The 21,140-nt window shown below is 39.1% G+C and overlaps 1 long non-coding RNA gene across 1 annotated transcript; it reads left to right on the top strand.

Annotated features, from left to right (window-relative positions):
• The first annotated feature begins 3,330 nt into the window (after nucleotides 1-3,330).
• LOC145722459 (uncharacterized) lies at nucleotides 3,331-20,588 on the top strand. Its single transcript, XR_014146763.1, has 3 exons — nucleotides 3,331-4,024; nucleotides 11,012-11,051; nucleotides 20,382-20,588. It is a non-coding gene; the product is annotated as an uncharacterized LOC145722459 (long non-coding RNA).
• The last annotated feature ends 552 nt before the right edge of the window (nucleotides 20,589-21,140 follow it).

Genomic DNA, 21,140 nt, shown 5'->3' with positions numbered 1-21,140 from the left:
ATGAGTTACTTAATGTATTTTGATATTAATCCTTATCAGACTTGTGGTTTGCAAATAGTCTCTACCATTCCACAGTTTGCCTTTTCATTTTGTCAGTGGTTTCTTTTGCTAGGCAGAAGCTTTTTAGTTTGATGTAGTCCCATTTATTTATTTTTATTTTGTTGCTTATGTTTTAGGTGTCATAGCCATGAAATCATTGCCAAGACCAACATCCAGGAGCTTTTCCTTGGGTTTTTTTCTAGGAGTTTTGGGGTTTCAGATTTTAGATTTAAGTCTTGGATCCATTTTGAGTTAACTTTTGTGAGGAGTTGGGTTTTTGACTTGCTACTGAGAGAATTTTTCTTCAAAGTCAGGGCATCTCTAGTTGCTGGATAGTCCAGGGTGCGTGCGGGTGGCCATATAGAACACTGACTGACCCATACACAAATGTCTCTGTGCAAATTAGAAAAAGGTGCCCGTTCTTGATGGATGCAACCCAGTGCTGGGTTACAAGGTCTGGCAAAGAGTACACAAGCTGTACTTTGACCCCCACTCTCCTCCTTGGCTGGACACACCTGCACAGGACTGACCCTGCATGCCGGAGTGTAGCAATCCTCATGATGGGCTGGGGCTTCCCAGGGTTCATCCTGAGAGACCAAGGTGGTGGAGAAAGAAGACAATGCTTTCTGGTCTCTCATAGCTTGTGTTGTCCTGGATACAAGAGAGAAATCTGAGCTTATTTTCCTAGACTGGAATTACTTAATATGAATTCCTTAGATTCTTAAGGCTCCCCAGACAGGCTTCTTTAGGTTTCTCTAAATCTTCCAAAATTTAGATAGCTTTTCGTATGGAACATAGAGATTTTTCTACAAAGAGATTTTGCATCTTTCACCAGTCTCAAAGGGATCTGTAACCCCCAAAGACTAAAATTACTAGCCAAAGTATCCATTGTAATTTAAGGATTAAACCAATGAACACAAAAGAAAAGAAAAAAGCATCTGATAAGAACTTGTTATTTATTTCACTTTAATTGGCACTGTCAAATGAGCATGATATAAACATATGCTATTTTGTGAACAGCTAGCTACCCATTTGAGGAAACTCATTCTTACCTGCTTTGCACAGCCTTGGAAAGTAACTCCTGGTCACTCTGATGAACAAGTTATTAAATCAATAGATCTGAAAGTCTTCCAAATAGAACAAAAGCTCTTCAAATATGCAATCCTGTAGAAAAGCTGCCAAAGACCTTATGTCCTGGACAGGCAAAAGGAAGCCCAACTCAGTGGTTAGAACATCCTGTTTAAGGTCAAAGTTAATTCCCATCTCTGCTGTTAACTAACTGGGAGCTGAGGAGGGAACTTGGGCAACTTATTTAATTTCTCATATGCAAAATAGAGCTAAATAAGAGAACTACCCATCACACAGGATTGCTTTAAAGGGAAGATGCAGCAATACATGGGAAATACTCTATATAATCCTTGACGCATTAAAAAAAAAACCATATGAAGGTGAGCTGTTTGATATCTATGTTATTATTATTGGCTAAACGGACATATAAGAAGCAGATTGAAGGCTTTAAAGTTTTTGGTGGCATTTTTTTTCCCCTTTCTGCTGCTTTTCTTTCTGTTACTGATCTCATTCTACGTAATTTTAGAAACAAATGCCCAGATTTCTAAGATAAGATATACATCCCCCCTATTACACCTTGGAAATCTGTTACAATAAATTTTACCTTTAACTAACTTAACAGCTGTTAACTATGTACAGTGAATGGGATTTAGAAGATCAGACTTTGACAAATGAGTAGAAAGAGTTAGCAGAAGGTGTATATCCATTGAGTGAATGATGCACAAAGATTAAAAGAAATTTTATTTCCCTTGGATTTGGGTTTAAGGCCAGTCTTGAACTTTTTAGGCATTTGGAGGTCATTTTGGTTTTAGAAAGGGGTAGTTGGTACACAGGTCTAAATGTTCACAGAACATGATGCCTGGTCAGTCCCCAAACTCCCTTTAGCTCCCAGCTGACTCTGTTGTGCAGGCAGCTCTTTCAAGGTCCAGGACATTCTTAAGCCTATTTTCCTAGTCATCTCCCTAGTGATAGTCAAAAATCACATCTAAGACAATTAAGAATATATATACCTGTTTGGAAATCTATAAAACCAAAAATGGAAGCATGTCAGAAAATACATGGGGGTGGGTAAAAGGAGGGAGTAATAAAATTATTATTATTTGAGCATACCATAGGTAGCTTAACCAGATGGAGGAAATGGAAGATGTTTCATAGACCACAGGTCACTAAACTGGGACCAGTGGCAGATTCTTTGAGGGAATTCAATCCCATGACTATCTGCTGGAGTATCATTGGGCTGAAAGTAGAATGTCTGATACATTCTTGACCAGCTTTTCTTACAAGTTGATTTTTCCAAAGAGAGAAGAAATAAATAGAAGAGCTGGTCCTATGGCCTCAGTTCTGATGAACAAGGAGGATTTAATTGCAGAGGAGGAAGTTAAAGATATCATTGAAGAACATGTCTATATTGCTTTGGAATTTTTTTGATAGCTTAGGAAGAAAAGATTCATCAAATGTGAAATCTAGATTTAAGAAAATGGATAATTGCATGTCATGAGAATTGAATGGGGAAAAAGCTCAAGAGTGTTGAGCAATTCCTAAAACTCAAATTCTGAGTATGTAGCCCCCAAATAGAAGGAAATGAAAGGAAGCAAGATTATATTTTCAAGAATTGGGAATTGAGCCAGTGAGAAGCCTGCCATAAACTGAATGTTTGTGCCCTCCCCTGGCAACCTCCACCAATTTGCATGCTGAAATCTAATCCCCAGTGTGATGGTATTTGAAGGTGGAGCTTTTGGGAGGTGATTAAGTCATGAAAGTAGAGCCCTCATGAATGGGATTAATACCTGTGTAAAAGAGGCTCCAGAGCAATCCCTTGCCCTTTCTGCCATGTGAGCACATAGCCAGAAGACCGCTTGTATGAATCAGGAAGCAGGTCCTCACCAGACACCAGATCCATGGTGCTTTGATCTTGGACTTTCTGTCCTTCAGAACTATGATAAATAAGTTTCTGTTACTTATAAGCCACTCAGTCTATAATATTTTTGTTCTATCAACCCCAAATGGACGTTATCAGTGGCTTTCTAAATTTTCTTTAGGAGAGAATGCTCAAAGAAAGGATGAATTTATGACTTGAGCCCTCCTGGTATAATTGCATTATATTGCTGGATGACTGTAAAATCACAACCTTCCAGGGCTATTTTCTTTCTGTTTTTTATTTGTATTTTAAACATGGAAAAACCCTCATTGGTAGGTGGGGATTGAAATATATAAGATGTATGAATAAATGAAAATGAAACTTTGGCTGTTCTACTTTCTTGGCTTAGACAGTTGCCTTCCAATGACCAGAAGTAATAATAGCAATGATTTACTGGATTCTTACAAAGTCCAGGCATTGTCTTAAGTGCTTTATGTGAATTATCTCATGTAATCTTTACAGAAATTCTTTGGGAGAAGTTACTCATTAATATGCTCACCTCATATGTGGTAGAAATCAGGTTTGGAAAGGTTGATGACTTATTCCAAGGGGCTAAAGTAAAAGTTAAGACAAAACCAATGTTCCAGACTGCTATACAGAAAGAGCTTGCAAATGAAAATGGTCAATTGTTTCCCATAATCTTTGAGGTATTGCAAAAAAAAGGAATGGTGTTCCTTAGGATAGGAGCTGAGCACACGGATGGCAGAAGGAGATTGTCTAGCAAGGGTTGAAATATAACCAACTCTCTGCTAGTGAGCAGACATCATCCCCGCAGAGGGACTGTGACAGCTCAGAAGAAAGGGTTCCTCTTCCTATCTGGTCTATCAGAGGGCATTCTTTTTTCATTTCCTTTGCTTGAAAGTAGAAACATCCTAATTTATACAAAAGTGCTTTGTGCTCCCGAGGTCCAGGATGAAAAGTGGAATAAATCATTGAAGACACAAGTGTGAGAAGATTAGAAAGAGAAATGTTAATGCACTTTGCAACAAGATGAATAAGGTAAGTTTTGAGAACTAGGAGGCCAGTAAGATTGACTTCCATCTTGGGCAAGATTCCTAGAAAGGCTTATTAAGGGAATGATTTGTCTTCCACTGCCTTACTTGTCTGAGGTATTTTTTGAAAAGTTGACAGCAGGGATTACATTAACTTATACACCCACCCTGGCAGAGAGAGCCTTATATGGGCTTAGCATGTATGTTTAAAATATTTATCTGTGTATGTTTATATTTATTTTAAGATAATAGACAATAAGTATTTTTCTGAAGAATGAGTAAATGTGTAATATGAGAATAAGGTCAGAATGAGTCCCTATATTGATATAGCTGCTTTCAAAATTAATTTGGCCATAGAATCTATTAATTCACACAGTAATAACTATGATCTGGGACGCCTGGTGGCTCAGTTGGTTAAGCATCTGCCTTGGTCTTGGGGTCCTGGGACTGAGCCCATATGGGGCTCACTGCTCAGTGGGGAGCCTGCTTCTCCCTCTACTGCTGCCTTGCTCATGCTCTCTTTCTTTCTCTCTCTCTCTCTCCCTCTGTCAAATAAATAAATAAATAAATAAATCTTAAAAAAATGATCTCATTCATCTTTCTGGTCTCAGATTCAATGTGACTTCCTTAGATAAACCTTCCTGTTATTCTTTCTTTCTGAAGTTTTTATTTATTTATTTAAGTAATCTCTACACTTAACATAGGGCTCGAACTCACAACCCCGAGATTAAGAGTCGCATGCTCTTCCAACTGAGCCAGCCAGGTGCCCCTCTCCTTGTTATTCTTGCTTAAAGCACCCAAATATTTTGTCTTCATTTCACTCATCACAGGCAGTAATTTATGTCTACTGGTGTGTATTCATTTAAAGCTCTCCCACCATAGCAGTGGCTGCATCTTGCAGTGCATTATTGTACCTCCAATACACAGCTGAGTGTCCAGCACATAGTAGTGGCCCAATAAAATTTTGTTGAGTTAAAAGTATGAATGAAAGAGGAGGGAACATCTCTGCTTACTAGATCGGAAGACCACTGGGTTATTGCTGCTATTCTGGATGTCACACTTTAAATTTTTTTTTTTTAAGATTTTATTTATTTACGAGAGAGAGAATGAGAGACAGAGAGCATGAGAGGGAGGAGGGTCAGAGGGAGAAGCAGACTCCCTGCTGAGCAGGGAGCCTGATGTGGGACTCGATCCCGGGACCCCAAGATCATGACCTGAGCCGAAGGCAGTCTCTTAACCAACTGAGCCACCCAGGCACCCCTGGATGTCACACTTTAAATGCATATGTTGAGAACAGAGAGGCCAACTCATTATTAGAGTTAATCCTGAAAACTAGAGAGGAGAATTGATTCTAAGTTATATGAAGAAATGAAGTCATTCAGCCCATTGAGAAAGTCTGAAGGTAAGGAGTAGGGGCATGAACGATGACAGTGTCTACAGGTATTGCAAGGGTCATCTCTGAAGAAATGAGCATTCGCCACACACACACACACACACACACACACACACACACACATTTTTATTTGTCCCTAGGGGGCATCCTAGGCCAGTGTTGACAATGATAATTACTGGAAGTTAAACATCTGAGATCTGTGTAAAAAAAGCATTGTTTTTAACAGTTAAATCCACCCCCAAATAGAATGGACAACTGTAGGAAGTCTTCAGATCTTCAGTTAGACACACGGTGGGTACATGAGTGTAGGCATAATTAAGAAATGGCATGCAAGCTGGACAGCACTGGAGAGTTCTGGCTCCTCACGGCTGCCTTGAACTTGTGTGGGCTGGTCAGATGATCTTTGGCTTCTTCTAACCCCAGAGTTCTGCAGAAATGAGTGTAAAATCCATAGTTCCTACAACTTTGATCCTCCATGACACTCTTGAAAGAGTCTAAGGAGAAAATCTGCCTTTCATGTTTGAAGTAGATAGGGTATGTCACTGAAACTATAGTGTTTCATAAACTCATAACAAATGAGTTATGATTTAATAACTTTACTTTTTCAAATGGAACATGAGAGATCTAAGCAATTGCTCCAAACTGCCTGACTATTAACCTTGATTTATTGGTAACAAAAGCAATTACCATATTCTTGGTAATGTAAGCCCTGTGTAGACACAGTATTAATATTTATTAAAACATTTTTTCTATACAGCAAAAAGAACTGAACTATTTTTTTTCCAGCAAACCAAAATTCAGCACATTTTGACTAGCAAATAATATTGTTAAACACAACTTTTAGGATATAAGAAGACTTTTCATCTTCTCAAACTCCACAGTCCTGGATTGAACTGCTATAAGCCAATCTCAGGAATAGATGCAGTCTGGCCAGTTGTCTTCATCTTTGTTTACTACATTTAGTTCATAGAAGGAGTGTTTTGATATTCTGGAAAGTTCTTGCCCTTGGAACAAAGATGATAAAATGTTTCAATATTTTATTTTATTTATATATCATTTATATTCATTTTCTTCCATCATCCCACACTCCTTCAACCATCACACCAAGTTCCACTTGAAGAGAGAGGAACAGACTACCTTTCACAGTTTATGGTGTTTGTAGGTATTGCATTATTATTTTTCTATTTTATATTTTTACACTTATAATTACTAAAAATATCATTTTTTTTAAAGATTTTATTTATTTATTTGACAGAGAGAGACACAGTGAGAGAGGGAACACAAGCAGGGGGAGTGGGAGAGGGAGAAGCAGGCCTCCCACCGAGCAGAGAGCCCGATGCGGGGCTCGATCCCAGGACCCTGGGACCATGACCCGAGCCGAAGGCAGACACCCAACGACTGAGCCACCCAGGCGCCCCACTAAAAATATCATTTTAATATTCACTGCTCATCAGATCCATTTGACTGGAAGCAATGATCATACATCAGATAGTTTGGGGGACACTGGTTTTATTAGTGCACATGACACATAAAAATGCCCTAGATTCAGCAGGGGATGTTCTCTTCTCAGTTACAATTAATATTGCACAAGCCTTGTTACCAATTTTTCTCAACTCATTTTTTCCCTTCAAATTTCTTTTTAATCTTGCTTCTTTCCCACAAATTATGAGGCAAACTGGCTGTGCTGAGGCAATCTTCACTACCAATAAATCGAGGGTTCCCATAAAACTGTACAATTTCTTGCTGATGGCACTTGATAAAGAAAGTTATTAAATCATTATTCATTTAATATGAATTTTTAGGATGCTCTAATACTTCTCACCATATACTTGGCCTAGTACAGTCATAATATAGAATCTAGATATTGTATAGGAAATGTGGGCAAGATCTTAGTGACTTACAGGGTTTAATAGTTGGTCTGCTGTTGCTAATGATAGAAAAGATGAGCCGCTAACTTTCAAGAATGCCTGTTTTCCTTTAATGGCACTATCCAGGGCCAGAAGCCAGGCCGCAATGGAAAAATGGAACAGAGTCAGGGAATGCAGATATAACACCCTTGCTTGGTTATCTCATGGAGTGGGACTCTCTTCTGCATCTCTGCATTCCCATGGCTTTGTCCTGCAGATTGTGCTTCAATTAATAAGATGCATTTAATGCTTAGTCATTAGAGAGAGGAGAGACAAAAACCCATGTAGATGAAGAAAGGTACTCATCTCTGCTTTTCTTGGAGGTGGAGGGCGAGAGTGGGGTCCCCTGGAGTGTGGTAGTGGTAGGCTCTGCAGCTGGGACAAAGATTCTTCTCCAGGGGGCAAGGGTTGGTCTCTGAAAGCACTTGAGGTTGTGACAACCCTGAAGCATGATGCTTCAAATTTTATTCATAGTCCACAATTAGGAGGCCTCAAAGGACAGAAAGCGTTGGCCCAAGAATATATTTTTATAAAAATCTGCTCTATTGTAAACTTCAGGGGTATGTGTGCTTCTCTGTGGACTGAAAGAAAATCTCTCAGAAGCTGACTTAGTTTTTAGTTCTCCAAAATTCCTTAGGAAACTGCTGCCCCAGGCACTAAATGAATGGTGACCTGCTGAGTGGCAGGTGTTGAGTAGCGAATCCATGAAAGCTGATTTTTTCCTCAGTGTTGTGTATATGCCATGAGGACTTTTACAACTATAATGTCTACTACAGTGGTCTGAACACCAGGTGATATAGTTTTATTTATTTAACTGGCCAAAAGTGTAGGAGGATCACCCTGTGGGAAAGCTACAAGGGGAAAACTTGGACCCAAAGTATCAGTCCCATTTAGGGACCAGTACCTAAAACTCTACCATTACAAATTCATTTTTTTTTTTTTGCCTTAAGTATCATCCTCTTCCTCTAGTTTCCTTTTTCAAATAGCCCAGATATAGATTAATATATTAAGGCATTCATTAACACCTTAGGGTAAAAGAGTTCGTCATATCCATGAGCAACAGGAAAAGGTTGGGAGATGAGAAGCTCAGTGTAGTGGTGGGGGGAGTAGGGAAAGATGTAAATCAAAAATGATTTTTTTTTTTTTTTTTGCCCAGGGAACCCATCTGTAAGCGCAAGTCTTACAGATTCTCTTGTCTCAAGCAGAATTTCTCCATCTTTTTAAAAAATTTATTGTTTTAAAAGATTTTATGTATTTATTTGAAAGAGAGAGTGTGTGTGCACGAGTTGTGGGGAGGGGCAGAGGGACAAGCTGACTCCCCACTAAGCATGGAACCCAACTCAATCCCAAGGCCCTGAGATCATGATCTGAGCCGAAGTCAGATGCTTAACCTACTGAGCCACCCAAGCGCCCCAGAATTTCTCCATCTTATTGATAGGGTGGGAAAAGTCTTTGTTGTGTGGGGCTGTCCAGAGCACTATAGGATGTTTAGCAATATTCCTGCCTTCTACCCACTAGATGCCCTGATCCAGTTATGACAACAAAAAATGTCCCCAGATGTTGCCAGATGTCCCCTGGGGGGCAAAGTCACCTCCCGTTGAGTACCACTGGTCCAATGTAAACTGTAATCATCGAGATGTTAAGGGTAGATGTCAGTATAACTGATTTCTCCCATAGATGGAGCTCTTGTTCAACAAAGTGCTTCATCAAAAGGGCAATGGCAAATCTAACCAGAAGAAATAACATTGTTAATTCAATGGCTGCTTAATCAACTGCAAATTGTCCCTTGGTTTTGCGCCTCTTTGAATCAGCAGGAAATGGCAGCACTGGAGAGTTTTGGTTTGTAATGGCTGCCTTGACCCTCTATGGTCTGGCCGGAAAGGCTGGTTTTGTAGATGGAAGGTGCTAGTTATCCAGGCCTCATCCAAAGGGGCTCTGAGGCCAGGCTGGGTGAATGCCAAGGTTTGCAGAGCATTGCCCAAAGCAGCAGGCCACTCACATGCTTTCAATATTGCAAAAATTGTTCCCCTCGTTACCCTGTACATTTTGTCTCTAAATTGCTTTCATTGTTTTATGTGGTCTGCGTACATACCTCATTTCTTTCGTCTGGCAGCCGTCATATTTCCAGTGGTTAGCTTGTTTAATAGAAGTTCTTTGTGCTTTTAGGCCAAGGAGTCAACATTCAGTTAGAGAATAGAGGTGAGGGGTTGAAATACGTAGCCTTGAGATGAGAGGCAACTTCTCATAAAATGTATTGTTATCCACAAGGAGAAGGAATACCCTTTGGGCACTCAAAGCGATTCTAAGAAAAGTCTTAACAATCCCTCCGACACTTTGCTGGAATTATGTGAAACTGGTGATGCCTTAGACAGATTGCAGTTCTCACTTACCCACTCAGGGCAAGGGCGTGCTCCTGGAAAGCAGCAGTGATGATCTTGCAGGGGATTCACGCTGCAATCCCAATGCCTTTCTCTTCCACTTGGTCAGTGAGCGGGTGCAGAATACACTAGGTACTCAGAGCTGACACTCTGTTGATTTGCCACTGGAAACAGAGTCTCCAGTGTCAGGACTGAAGTTCATCATACCTGGGACCTGTTGCCTGTACCCGTTTATTACCAAGAAACTCTTTTAAACAACTTTATAAGAACTCTTGTTGCTCAGATAAATACCCAGCGCCCAGAGGCTCAGGCCCCTGGAGAACTTTCCTTAGATTTATTAATTCATCAAGTACTTTTAGCAGATGTAAACTTTGTTCCATCTTAGGCAATGATGTCACTCCCAGACACCAACACTCCGAGTAGCCCCACCTGGGAGCACGTAAGCCCAGATGCAGGACACTATCCTGCTTGTCAACACTTCAGAGGCTCCTCTTCAGAGCCTCTCTGGGGACCTTTCTTCTTTGTCTGCAGCAGCAGTTCCAAGTGATGGGAGTTTCACCTTTAATTGCATGTGGAGTTCAAGCGAGTTATGAGTTACGCCTTGTCTGCTCTCCTTAACACCGCCCACCCCCCAGCAGTGACAGATGTGGGAGTTTTGCAAACCAAGGAGCCTGATTTAGGTTGAGGGTGTGACTTGGATTCATATTCTTACAAATCTCCTTGGATGTTTCTTGTATGTGCTACTGTTCTAGACCTATTTTTTTTAAAATATTTTATTTATTTGAGAGAGAGAGAGAACATGGGGGGGCGAAGATCAGAGGGAGAAGCAGACTCCCTGCTGAGCAGGGAGCCCCATGCAGGACTCAATCCTGGGACCCCAGGATCATGACCTGAGCCAAAGGCAGTCGCTTAACCAACTGAGCCACCAAGGCACCCTAGACCCATTGTTTTGATGGAGATTCTCAACCCTGGCTGCATATTGAAATCACATGGGATAGCCTAAGAAATACTGCTCCCTGGGGTCCCATCCCTAGAGATTCTGATTTCATTCGTCCTGGATGAGGTTTTCTCTTTGGGAAAGCAATAAAATTTCTATCAGTGGTGCTCAATCCTGGATGTACATTAAAATTAGTTAGGGACCCTTGAAGTGTCTTGATGCCTGAACCTCATCCCAGACCAATTAAAAATGAATCTGTAGGCTAGAGTCCCAGTACCTGTAGGTGTTTTTTTTTGTTTGTTTGTTTTTTTAAGTTCCTTAATGTATTCTAGAGCATAGGTAAATTTGGGCCTACTGATGCAAATTCTATTACTTTCAGGTGGAGACAGTATATACCAGCAATCAAAAAGGCAGAAAGGGTAAGTTAAAAAAAGAAGGGGTCAGATTGGGATGGTTCTTTGTGCATAAGGAATCAAGAGTCAAACATTTCTTCTGGAACTGGAGAAAAGGCATGTGTCAATGTGTGTGTGTGTGTGTGTGTGTGTGTGTGTGTGTGTGACCATTGGCAGGATAGGTTTTGCAGAGCTGCCTGAACAGGAGTAAGATGCTCTTGATTAAGAAAAAATACATTCTGCACCATGAACATCTATTAACACCTCCTACGTGCCAAATGCTGTCAGGGAAAATAAGGTAAGGCTAGATCCTTTCTCATGATTCAGAAGCGTACAATCTCAGAAGGAAATGTTGCTTTGACAGGCCTACTAGAATCAGAGGGAAGCATGACAGAGAATGGACCCAATTCTGGCTCATGTCTCCAAATTTGTCACTTGTATGATCTTAGGGGAATTTCAATACCTTTATAAGCCTTTGTTGCTCACCTGTAGATGGGCCCATTTAGATTGGAACTGCTACCTCTTGCATCCTCCTGTTTATAATTTCTTCTCCTCCAGAGAAGCTGCCTACTGTCTCTCTCCCCACATACTCTGTACTCAGCAGTGTTCCAGCATCCAGATCTGTTCCTAAGTCTTCCCTCCTCCTCCCCCACATGATTCACCCTGTCATCTTATTCCCTGCTCCCTAGGGACCCTGTTCTCTAAAGTCCCCAATGAGAGCTGATGAGCCATGAAATTCTCTACAGGTGAGCTGCTAATGAATGATAATTGCATATTTGGTTTTCCTCCCAAGGATAAGCAATTGGGAGCAACGTGTCCAAAAAGTTTATTTCCTGATGGGGATTGGTGAAATGTGTAAGGATATCATGGACTCCTCTGTGAAGCTCCTCGGTTGACTGCTAAGAGTGAGCTGCTTGTTCAGCCTGGGAAATGCGTGCTTGAGGGATGATTCCATCCTCACGTGACCTCACTCCAGGAGGCCTGGGTCCCACTGTGAGGAAGGAATGGGTCCTTTTTACTCTGCCATGATTTATTAATGTAAAAAACTTTGTAAGGTTAAAAATCCAGGAATTTTCCTTTGAGAATAGTAATTAATTTCCAAAGCAGTCTTTTATGAATTGAATTGAATCCAGGGCACTCTGTGAGGAAACATGTTTAGAAACAGATAGTGATACCATGGCTTTCTACTGAGGCGATGGAAAATACCGTTTAGCTCAATTACCCATCAGACCAAGGATCTTGTGCCCCCTTGTTGATAAAACCTCCTGTGTTATTCTAGCAAAAAATAATTACCCTTTTCTCTGAAATGCATATCTAAATTTATATCTGAGATTATAGAAATTTATTTCCATTTTTAATAATGCATCACTCTCTCCTCATATGATATTTATTCTGGTATATATGTTATTTTTTTCAACTAGAATGTAAACTCCTTAAGGGGAGATCCCACTTCCTGAACAGTTTTGAACACAATGCTGGACCTGCATATTGGCAGTTCCAAATGGAGGCATGTGTTTATATTTATATATTAAAATAATATGGAAAGAAAGCAACAAATCCTAGCATGTATATTATGGGGGGACAGTCATAAACATTAATTGAATTTGTTTTACTCATATGTCATAAAATTGTAAATGATTGGCTCTTTGAGAATCTACAACAAAACCTGCAGTATAAAGAAGTGTTAAGTGTTCTCTGTGGTAAGAATCAAGGTGTCGGTAAGAATCTGGAGGCTCTGAGGAAGTATCCACCTTATCCTTATGAAATTCTTAAACTCTCAGCTCCTAGAGGCTGCCACATGTCTTGCTTTGTGGCTCCTTTCATCTTCAAGTCAACAATGGTGCATCAAATCCTTCTCATGCTTCAAATCATGAACTTCTTTGTCGCTGACTTCTAGACCCAAGTTTAAAGGGCTCATGTGATTAGGTCAGGTCCATCTGGATAATCTCCATTCATAAAGTCGCTTGGGCCATGTGAGATGACTGAACATTGGACTGAGATCCATCAAATCACACGTCCTGGGGATTACACAGAGTGTGGATACAGGGGTTGGGCATCTTGGGAGTCATCTTGGGTCTCTGCCTTTCACAGTACTCCTTCAAGAAGCTTGGCTAAGAATGAAAAAAGACTGAGAGAGATAATTTTTCAGAAGGAAGTGTGAGTGAGTGTTTTTGAAGACGTGGTCAAGAGCAAGTCTTGAGTATGTTTGTATGCTGAGAAGAGAGAAAGGATAGAGAAAAAGGATTAAAACTCTAGGAGAGTGGGGATAACTGTGAAGGGAACTGAGGAGATGAGCTCCTCAGTAACAAGATTAAACTTAGAGGAAGGATTGCCTCCTCCTCAGAGGATGGAAGAGAGACTGAGGGCGAATGCAGAGTTGGGAAATTTTGTGTGCAGTGGCAGGAATTTGATGGAATATTTTCAGATCATCTCCATGCCTTCTCGAAGAGGTAGTAGGTAAGGTAGGCAGGCATGGGGATAGGATACATAGCACCAGGAGGATATTGAGAGAGTGGATATGAGAAATGGAACTTGAGATGGCTGACCCCGGGTATCCACAAGTGCTTGAGGGATTAATAAATCCATTCATGGAGAGCTGAAAGATGCTGGAGCTGCCTCATACCTAGTCATGAGTGCCTACTGCGTGCATCTCTTCCCAACTCTGTGCTCAGTGACATAATGCCAGTAGCTTGAAATTGGCCACGGTGGGGCTATTTATATCTTAGAAATTGGCAAAAACTACAATTAGGGTTTTTTAAACAGAGCGCTGGTAGTTAAATATGTACCAGCACACCAGTGCTGCAGGGACTACCCTTTTGATTCCAAAAGCATTATCTTGCATTAAATTGCTTCTAGTTATAAACTGCCAGTTCCACATAGAGGTTGCAGGATCATCTGGATAAGGGCAGGTAACGTGAGCATAGTTTACAAAAAGGTGCTCAGATTGCAAACTACTCAGCTCTTATACCAATTGTATGTACATCAATAGTAAGGGGTACTTCTAAGAGTGGCCTAAAGAGCACCTTCAAACTCTTCCTTCACAGAACAGTTTTCAGCCTCACAAATCCCAATCTGAGGATCAACTGAGATTCGTGATATGAGGAGTGTTTTGGGTGTTGAAGTAAATATTGGTGGAAAATAGAAAAATTTCCTTCCTTCTTTCCTTCTCTCTTTCCTACTTCTCTCCCTTGCTTCCTTCCTCTTTTCTTTCTTTTTTTAACAATATGTGAGTTTTTAATACTGTTGGGACTTGTTTAAGGAAATCAGGAAAAGGCAAAAGTAAAAACTGAACTAGAAATGGGGAGAGATGAGCCACAAAGAGAAAAAAGAAATAACCAAAGAAAGGTACGAAGGAATTGTCAGAGATAATGTAATATCCAAAGAAGAAACACTTCCAATGAGGAAATTAATTAAGGTCTATATTTCTTTTAATAATTTCCTAAGTTGTCAATGGTCTTCCCCAAATCAATAAGGTGAATACATACTTTGAGTCTTCAGTCAAAAAGTCATAGTGTCTCAGTGCTGCCACATATTCATGAGGCAACTTACAGCTTGACTACTTCTATTTCAGGAAAAGTCATTTAGAAGACCTCTTGATGGGCAGAAAGGCACTCATGCCACCCAATCATGTCTTCTGTAACTCACATTATTATCTACTTCAAGCAGCCTCCGATGGGGAGAATGTTAAGTCCAGGGAAAGCAGAAACAGGCAACGTATCACAGAATTGTGACTTCTGTACATTAATTTTATCTCAGTGTTATTTTTGATGAAAGAAGGCACTAGAAAGTATAGCAATAAGAAAATTTGGAGATTATCAGGCGCCTGGGTGGCTCAGTTGGTTAAGCAACTGCCTTCAGCTCAGGTCATGATCCTGGAGTCCCGGGATCAAGTCCCGCATCGGGCTCCCCGCTCAGCGAGGAGCCTGCTTCTCCCTCTGACCCTCCCCCCTCTCATGTACTCTCTCTCATTCTCGCTCTCTCAAATAAATAAATAAATCTTTAAAAAAGAAAATTTGGAGATTATCATTAACACTTAAGTTGTTCAAAAGACTTAGGGTTTTTTATTCTCTTTTACCTGAGGCAGTGATTCTTAGTCTTGTTAGAGATCAACATGAAAAAAAATGAACTGTAATTCTATAAGGATGGATTTTATGTTTTCAGAAGTCTACCTCTTGGGATCAACCTAAATGTCAGTCTTAGATCCAAGGCACCTAGGAGCAAGGGGCTAAAGAAAAAGGCTAAATGGTAGAAGGGAAGCTAACTCTTGATTTCCTCCATGCCAAAGTAATTGCATTCCTTGCTCAAGGGACTTTGGGGCAGTAACTCAGAAGCATCCTAAAGAATAAATTTGGATTCTGGCCAATTCTTTAGCACTGTCTTATTTGATGGACTCTCTCCCCTGACCTGCTGCATGAAATGCCTCATCAATATTCTCAAAGGTCACCATGATTTATCATAGCTCAACAAATGTATCCAAGTGGGATGTACCAGTGGTTGTATAAATTAAATTTCATCAGGATTCTAGATAAATTAAAATAGACTGAAATTATGTTCTCTGTACTGTGGATCTATACAACTGGATCTCCATGGGCAACTTATTATACCAGTCTTATGACATTTTAAAGAAGTTCATATATTCCCGATAAGGTAAGCCACCAATTCACTGATTCCTCAACTTGCTTTTTAAAAAAGTCTAAATGACTCTTTGAGCCAGGAGATTTAACCTCTGACATTTTAAGCATGGAACAAGATGAATTTTAAAATTAAGTTTGAATAAATGTTGAATAATATCAAAAGTTCCAAATCAAAATCATTTTTAAGACAATTCTGTACATAAAAACAAACATGTAACCTAAATGTGAGACCGATTATTTGCTTTATCTAAAGAAACGTTGAAAATTGAAACAAAGTAATACACAGTAGTTTTAAAGTCATTCAGCAACTGTAAAGCAGTTAATAAAAATCTTAATATATAATAAAATACTTATATACTAATAGCATCTACTTCATAGTATGGTTTGGAGATTTAAGTAGATTAATAAAGGGAAGTTTTAAAAAAATTATAAATGTTTAACATTGTTATGGAATGTTTGTCCCTTCAAAATTCTTATGTTGGAGCCGTAACTCCCAATGGTATTTGGAAGTGGGATTTTGAGAAGATAACTAGGTTTAGATGAAGTCATGAAGGTGAGGGTCCTATGATGGGACTCTTGTCCTTAAAAGAAGAGGAAGAGGGACCAGAGCACTCCCTCTCTTTCTCCACCATGTGAGGACACAGTGAGAAGGTAGCTGTCTGTAAACCAGGAAGAGGGCTCTCACCAGGAACCAAGTCATCCAGGACCTTGATCTTGAACTTTCCAGCCTCCAGAACCATGAGAAATAAATGGATATTATTTAAGCCACCTAGTTTATGGTGTTTTGTTACAGCATCTTGAGCTGACCAAGACAGTCATTATCACATATTTAAGAAAATAGAATCCTATTCAATTCTTTTCTTTGAGCAATATTGTATTATAAGTGTTTCCCAAGTCATTAAAAAGTTATTATTTAATGCCAAATATCATTATATAGATATGTGAAGTGTAAGACATATGTCATTGCTATATTGCTAATATGTCCTGCCTTTCTATTAACTAAGTAATCTATTAAATTTCTTTGGAAACTCACTAACTTTCTATTCTAATTTGTACTTGTTATCTCATAATTGGACCACAACTATCTTGGAAACTATTTTCTATCCCAGAGTTTCTAATTGCCTTCCATTTATGTGCTTCAGTCTGGACTGATAGCTCCGCAGCAGAATGAAAGGACAATAATCCTAATACTGTTTTTCACTACTTTTTTGGGCTAGATGAACATTTCCTGAATCCCATGTAGTCTTTGGTTTACTCTGCTGCAGTACATCCTGACCCAACTTCTAAGAAAGGCTGTATGGAAGATAAACTTTCTGAATCCATGTATGTTTGAAAATGTTTTATTAGACACTCTAGCTAAGAGTTCTGGCTTAAGATTTTTCTTCAATTTTATTTTTATATCATATGTATATTACTTATTTTTTCTCTGAGAGATCTTTTAAGATGATCTCTTTATCTTTGTTGTACAAAATGTGAGCATTTTCCATTAATAATTCCAGCATTTGGAAAACCTTTCCAAATATAAGACACTTGTATCCATTCATCTTTTGGAATTTTATTTTTTTAATTTCTTTGAAAATCCTTCACTTCTATTTTCTACTCCCTCCTCAACTCCCTTCCTTCCCCCTTCTTCCCACTTTACTCATTTTTCCCCTAATAGTTGGAAGTTGGATTAAATAGCATTTTGTCAGATATTATCTGAATATTGTAAATGATAACACTATGTTATTAATGAATAATGAATGATATTATCTTAATGTTATCTTATTTGATAATATAAAAATCAATAATTCGATAATAATATTCTATTTCCAGGTAAACAGAAACCCAAATGAAGTGGTTTATTTAACAAAATATTGCTTTGAGTTTTCACATAGTAAGAAATCTAGAGGTAAGAAGTCAAGGTCTGGTATGGCAATTCCACAATACCATAAAGGCCTGGGGCCATTCTTTTTTCCTGAGCCATCATCTTTAGCATGTACTATTCACTTTTAGCCTCTCATGGTGGTTGCTACTTCTCCAGGAAGCCTTTCTGTGGTCCAGTCAGAGAGTGGAGGGGAGAGTGAAGAAGAAAGGGAGAAGCCATTGAAGCCTTTATTTTTTTTTTAAGATTTTATTTATGTATTTGACAGAGAGAGAGAGAGAGAGCACAAACAGGGGGAGCTGCAGAGGGAGAGGGAGAAGCAGAGAAGCAGGCTCCCCACTGAGCAGGGAGCCGAACGTGGGGCTCCATGCAAGGACCCTGGGATCATGACCTGAGCTGAAGACAGACACTTAACCAACTGAGCCACCCAGAAACTCCTGAAGGTCCCCTTTAAACCAAATATTAATAAGGTTGAAATGGAGAATGGATGTTGAGTAGGCAACTATAGGGTTTGCTAGAGACTTCTTGATTTAATCTCTATGTCCCTCATCATATCTGCCATAATTATGGCCCCTATTTCTTTTTGTTCTTGTAGATTTCCTTCAATGTATTTTCCAACCCTTCTATTGAATTTTTAAAAATCTGAACAATCATGATTTTAATTTGTTAAAGCTTCTCTATTCTTGTTTTATGAGTAGAATTTTTTTCATATTTCTCTGAGGGACTCACTGAAGGATTTAATAAGTGTCCCTGGGGTACCTGAAATCGTCTCTGTTTGCTATAGCTCAAAATTTTGTATCTTGATCCTTCTCTTTCATGTTTTTTTCCTCAAATGTCTAGTTATTTTGGAGATGTCATAGTAAAGATGTAGTTGGGAGCTCTGCACATAGCTGGAGCATTTCAATCAGCAGGCTATTCTAAATATAGAATGCTATCCCTCCAGTCCAGTCCTTACTCCCCCAACCCTGCATCCAGCACACCCATAGTTACACACACCTGGAGTCCATTCTCTTTTCCTATACTTGGCATTTACTTCACCCAGGGCCAGATGTAAGCAGGATTGGGGAATGAAGAAAGAACAGATTTAGGAAACCTAATACTAACGTATTTGAGAAATGCTATATTTGATTTCTCTCTTGGAACATAGATTCATATTCTCCTTGATCTTTGGGATCTTTTTTGATCAAACTCTCTAAGAGCTAAATCAGAGGTAATTCAACTTAGGAAATCAGAAGCAAAGTTGGGGAGCGGGGAGTAATAGCATTTTGAATCCTCCAGTGAAGGCATTTAGGATAACAGCCAGATTCTGAAAGTGCTTGAGTCCCATTTGAAGTTAATTTTGGTATAAATTATGGGGTAGCTACTGAGGGAGCACCTCTCATCTATCTGATTTGTACCCTATTATCACTCAATATAATTTGTTTTTCTGAAGAAACAGTAGTGATTGAGAATGAAATGTAAGAAAATTTGATTTAACTCTCTTTTGCAAGTAAGAATTATACTTTTCTATGAAAAAGGAACCATCACATTATGAAATTACTTGTGATGTTTTAGCTAGCCATCTATATATTGTGTTTAATTACAGCATGATTATGAGTAAGAATGTCAAAACTGGGGTGATTTATAATGTTAAGGAATGAAATCTTTGTGTGCTGTTTTCTTTTTGTCTATTTCAAAGTATCCGGTGAAAATATATTCTGACAACATCATTCTGAATGGACTTCTAAGCTTTTTGCCAGAGATAGGAAAACGTTTTCTATCAAGAGCCAGTAACCTCACACATGTTATATCAATTTAAGGTTTACATGAAGAATGATCATCTTAATACAGCGTTAGCTTTTTATTTTGAGAGAAAGTTTTTAAAAGTTTAGGTAGACAAGCTATAAAACTTGATAATATCAGTTACTTAAAAATATACTTCAGTTCTATACTATGTATTAACAGTGCAGCAGGTTAGGTGAAGGAAGAAGAGGAAAAAGAGACAGATGGGAAGAGGAGAGGGGGAACAGATTCAGAGACCAGTGAGAACAGAGAGAAGTTCAATGGATTATGAAGTGTGAAACTATTTTGTTACATGATGCTGTCTCCTTGGACTGAGTGGGTATTAGCAGCACCTTCTGAAGCATTAATTTATTAGCATCTATTCACACATCCTTAATTATTCTTTATTCTTAAATGCAGTGAATAATCTCAGTAGCTCACCATGGGGGCTACTCTTTTAGACTGCATTTTGGTAGCTAGGGGAATTTTATTACGGAGATAGAACTTAGACCTTTTTTTTTTTTAAAGCTAAACTACAGACTTAATCGGATTTCATCATTTTTGCACCAGTGTTCTTTTCTGGTCAATGATTCAGTCCAGGATTCCACACTGCATTTAGCTTTCATGTCTCCCTATTTTCTCCCAATCTGTAATGGTTTCTCTCTCTCTGTCTTCCAGGACCTTGACACTTTCGAAGCATATTGGACCGATAATTTGCAGAATGTCCCACAATTTGGATTTGTCTAATATTTTTCATGAACAGATTAAATTTGTGGTTTTTTGGCAAGAATTATCACTGAGATGATGAGTCCCATTTAGTGTATTGTATCAGGGGGTGCCTGATGCCAATATGTCTCATTATTGGTGATGCAAACCTTGATCTCTTGGCTAAGATGGCATCTGTCAGCTCTTTCTATTTAAAAAGTACTATTTCTTATTTTGTAACTAATAAATATTTTGGGAGTAGATATTTTGAGATTAGGAAAAATTTGTCTTCCTCCTCAACGTTTTAGTATTCATCAGTAGATCTTATCTGCAACAACTTTTACTGTTGTGTTCTAATGGTGTATTTCTTTTTCTTTCTTTCTTTTTTTTTAGGGAGGGAGAGCGAGAGTGAGCACCTGTGCACATGTTCAAGGAAGGGAGGGGCGTGGAGCCAGATGTGGGCTCAATCCCATGACCCTGAGATCATGACCTGAGCCGAAATCAAGAGTCGGACACTTAACCAAATGAGCCACCTAGGCGCACCTCTAATGGTATATTTCTATTCCTATCTTTTCTTCTATATATATTAATTGGAAGAGCTGTCCTGCCTCATTTATTTATTAATTCAATTATTTTTTATGTCATTATGGACCCATGATTGTTTATTGCATTCTGTTTGTATTTATTTTATTACTCAACTTGCTCCAGCTTTGGATGTTGGAAACTCCTTGAGGTTGGCTTCTTTTGACATGCCCCCATCCTTTTTTGAGCACTTCCTTACTTTCTGGCACTGCAAGATGCTCCAGGCTCACCCGATATTTTTTCTGCCCCACCTTTGAAATCAATTATGTCTACAAGGAATTCAGGTTTCTTTTATTGGGAAATGGCGTGAAGAACAAAGATCTGGGCTCTGGGAATGTTTATTATTACTGGTACATCATTGATTCTAAACTTCATCAGTGCTTTTATTGATATCCTGCTGTCTTGATTAATGTGGTTTTTATATTGAGTCTTGCAATTGTGTAGTGTGAGTGTTCCAACTTTGTTCCTTTTCAGAATTTCTTTGGCTATTCTAGTTCCTTTTCCTTTACATGTAAAGATCTACAAAACAACCTGCTGGGATTTTCACTGGGTTTGCACAGATCAGTTTGA

Source organism: Leptonychotes weddellii, chromosome 7, assembly GCF_054177405.1.
Source record: "Leptonychotes weddellii isolate Sample4059 chromosome 7, ASM5417740v2, whole genome shotgun sequence".
Taxonomy (NCBI): domain Eukaryota; kingdom Metazoa; phylum Chordata; class Mammalia; order Carnivora; family Phocidae; genus Leptonychotes; species Leptonychotes weddellii.
This window is presented reverse-complemented; position numbering and strand designations above follow the sequence as displayed.